Source organism: Malurus melanocephalus, unplaced genomic scaffold, assembly GCF_030028575.1.
Source record: "Malurus melanocephalus ecotype Western Australia unplaced genomic scaffold, MMel_1.1 scaffold_219, whole genome shotgun sequence".
NCBI classification, from domain to species: domain Eukaryota; kingdom Metazoa; phylum Chordata; class Aves; order Passeriformes; family Maluridae; genus Malurus; species Malurus melanocephalus.
This window is the reverse complement of record NW_026623451.1, coordinates 1050230-1054103: the sequence shown is the minus strand read 5'-3', so window position 1 is coordinate 1054103 and position 3874 is coordinate 1050230.

The following is a 3874-nucleotide window of genomic DNA, read 5'->3' as shown; positions in this document are numbered from 1 at the left end:
AAGTATTGCATTCTATTCTGTCGAGACGCAGCCTTCACCACGCACGCAGAAAATCACTGCTCGCTTATTCCACCAGGAAACCGGGAAACAAAATCCAAACGTGAGGAGCTCCTCCCTCCCAGGCTCTCTCTCTCTCAGCATCGATCTGCGCTGATCGGGAAGAGCTGATGAACGAGGTGTGAACACCAGGTTAGAGAATTCCACGCCCTCTCCTCTCTGGTTCCCCGGACTCACATCCCAGGATTTGCCATGTACAGGGATTGCAGTTGTGGATTTTGTGCCTGGGAGCTTCACGGTTAGCCCAGCAGGAGCGGAATAAAGGAGGCTTAGAAATGCTGCTGAGGTTAGTTAGTCTGTTGGAACACTCCTGGAGATTTCTGTAAGTCCAGAAAAATTGAACAAAATTATCCTCCCCGCTCATTTCCAGGGCTGAAGGCTGAGCTCACTTCCAGTAGTGCAGCTGCTGTAAATTTCTGCTAATTAGCAGCAGTCTGAGTRATTTGGGGAGCAGTGAATGTTTTGGGATTTGTGTGCTGGTTTGTTTGGCCCTTTGGAGGATCGGGGGCAGCAGTGTCTGTGCTGCTCTTGGATCTGGGAGCTGGAGCAGGGAATGCTCCCAGTGGCATTTTAGGAGCAGATTTCTGCCAGTTCAGAGCCCGTGGAGCTCAGGATTTGAGCCAAGAACCAAGCTTGATCCCGAGCAAATCCACCAGCAATCCTGTCCAAAATCCATTGGGAATTTGGGGTTTCTGGAGGAGATCTTGGAATTGAACCTCGCTAGGTTTGGGGTTTGTAGAAATCTGAAGGAGCTTTAACCAAAATTGCTGCTGTTGGTGAGAGGTAGATGGGACATGACCACCAGAAGAGCTCGGATCAGGCAGAAATGATGCCTCAGCCATAAAATATCCCTGATCCATGGGCACTGGATGGATCCTGGAATTTAGCGATTTAGGGCTGAGCTGTGCAGGGTTCTGTTCAAGGAGGAGATAAAACGCCTCTCTCCTGACTTCAGGTGAGCCTGGGGTAACCAGTATGGTCTGATGGAAGAGGAATGAGGAGGGAAATGTCCTGAAAGACAGGAGCAGAGCCCAAATTCCACGATTTCCCATMATTTCCCAGGACTCCCACCTTGTTTACAATCCCAGTATCTCCTCTCACCTTGGTTTGTAAGCTCTGCACCTCAAATGAGAGCAAAGGGAGATGTCCCACCTGACCTGCTGAGGGTGTAATTCCAGAGCCCTGCTCCTGGGGGATCAGGGAGGGCTGGCAGAGCCTGGGAAGGGAGCCCAGGAGCACAGGCTCTCCCAATTCCAGGTGACCACGCAAAAGCTGYTTAACCCAGAGGGGTCCCCAGCCCGTCCACCGCATGCTGCAGGCTGTAAAACACTTCCCRACACCCTATAACAAATTTAAGACCCTCAGTACAAAAGAGGAAAAGCCACAAAGCCTCRAACACGCAGGAGAGATCAAGGGCATTGCCAGTGTCCTGGGTCCCKGCAGTAGCAGGGAAATTGTGAGGTGAAAATGTCCAGACGGTCTTAGGAAGTGGGCCATGGCCCACCCTACAGAGRAAAAGCAAGAAAACCCCACCAGTCCCTGCCAAATCTGACCCGAGGGGAAACGCTTTCCTGAATGCAGGCCAAAACTCAAAGTAATTGCATATGTACTCTTTAAAAATGGATTTTATTTAGGAGAAACATGTTGTCATCATCATCCCGTAAACCGCGCCAAACGGAGGTTTCCGTGGAAGGAGAAACGGGAAGGCTGCGGAGATTTGGACAGATTCTGGGATGAGTGAGGGACCCCCATCCCACCCAACCTGGCTGCTGCCAGAGGGAGGACCCGGATTTCCTGGGAAATGAGGCATTACTTCACTGGAGCTGCTTTTTTTTCTTTTTCTTTTCCTTGCAGGAGCAGCTGCGGTGCATTGGGTCAATGGTTTATAATCAATATCAGTTTTGGTTTATAATCAATATCAGTTTTTGGAGATTTTTGTGGCTGTTCCCTCAATCTCCTGGCCTGAGGAACCTCACTCAGGGTTGGTGGAGCATAAAGCAGCTGCTCTGTGCTGAATGATGAAATTCTCTCTGATGCACGGGGCTTGTAAAGTCCTGAGAGCCACTTCAGCCTGACTGACGAGGCTAAGGATTCATTCTTAAGGCAAATTTGCTTCTTTCTCCTGCAGACCCRTCCATTTTTCTCTCTTTTCCATCTCTTTGATTCCTCTGTTCTCAGCTCAGGCAGCAGTCAGAGCTCTCTGAGRCTGCAGTCTGTGGAAGCAGATGGATTTTAGAGCGTTTGCCAGAAAGATTTATCCAAATTAGAGCTTCCAGCCTTGCTAACGCAGCCAGTTCTGTGCTCTGGATGGAATTAAGAGGGGCTGGGAGGGAAGGAACAGATCCCATTTTGCTTCCTTCCGATCCTTTTACAGAGCTCTGTGATGCTGAAATCCCTTTTTTTCATAGAGGACGAGCCCACAGTGAAATCTCGAAGCACTTGTCCCACCATCACAAAAAACATCAACCTACTCTGTCATTTTACAGATAGGCTCACAATTGTTTAAAAAATGAGTCAAAATCACATGGAGGTATTGGGATTTTCTCTCTGAGCTGCTGAAATTTTGCCTTTATTAGGAGGGGCAATCTGGGCTGTCATGACTGRACCCTGGTGTGGGAAAATCTGGAAGTGTGGGATGAGCTGCTGGCCCCRAGACCGCAGGTGTAATAAGGTCAGAGATGCATTAGGGACTGCACAGACATCACTGAACCATTTGGGAACCTTCTGAACAGGATGAGAGCAGCTCTTCACCCCAGGGMTCCCAAAAGCTGTCAGAAATGTGGGTATTTAAATCCCACTGAAAACAAAAAAAGCATTGATGGGAATTTGAAGAATCGAATGGAATTGTCATGGAATTTCTCATGACAGTGGTGACATAAGCAAGGTTCTGATACTTCCATGAAGACATGGGGAGAGATATTTGGGACAAGATGACTCTGGCTGGAGACTTCCATAGCGAATCTGTCCCTCCTGCTCCATCCCAGCCACCTTGGGCTCTGCTCTGGCTGAGCTCAGGAGCCTCTCTGGCCACAGGAGGTGTCTGACAGGCAGCTGGGGCAGTGCAATCCCATCTCCACTGAAATCTGGGGGCAGGGAAGCYTTGACAGAGGGAGGGTTGTGACCAGTGTGGTGTTCCCAGCATCCCTGGGAGTGTCACTGTCCAGCAGTGATATCCTGGGCAGGACAAAGGGTTCCAGCTCTGCCTGGCCCCAAACCTGCTGTGGGGGGACATCCCTGCTCTGAATTCCCTCTCAGGCAGCTCTGGCTGATTTCTGAGCATGCTGAGCTTGGTTTTGATGGCAGCCTTGCTCTGGAGAGAGGCAGGAGGAGGGTGATCCATGAGAGAACTGGGTGCCAGCCCTCCCAGCCCAGMTCTCCTGGGAATTCCCAGTAGCTGCATAAAATACAACCAGATTTAATGCCAGCTGACCTGGTCAAGCTGAAGAGCCAAATGTTGCTGAGAGCATGTTGGCATCTATTTTTAAAAAATATTTATTTATATATATATTTTATTTATATATTTTTTGTTTATATATATATTGTTTATATATATATTTATATATATATTAATATAGATATTTGGAAAGAGCAGGTTAAAAGCCCGAGTCAGGGTTAAGTTAAAAGGTGCACACAGGCTGTTTTTATTTCTTGTGCTGGGCCTGATGGAGAGAAGAGGAGGTTTCGCCATTTCCATTAAAATGGAATTTAAATGGAAGGTGACCATTTAAATTTAAAATAATTTAAATTAAATGGAATGAATTTAAAGCATTTAAATGGAAGGTGAGCTTGTAACTTCGACAGGACCATGTCCAGCTCC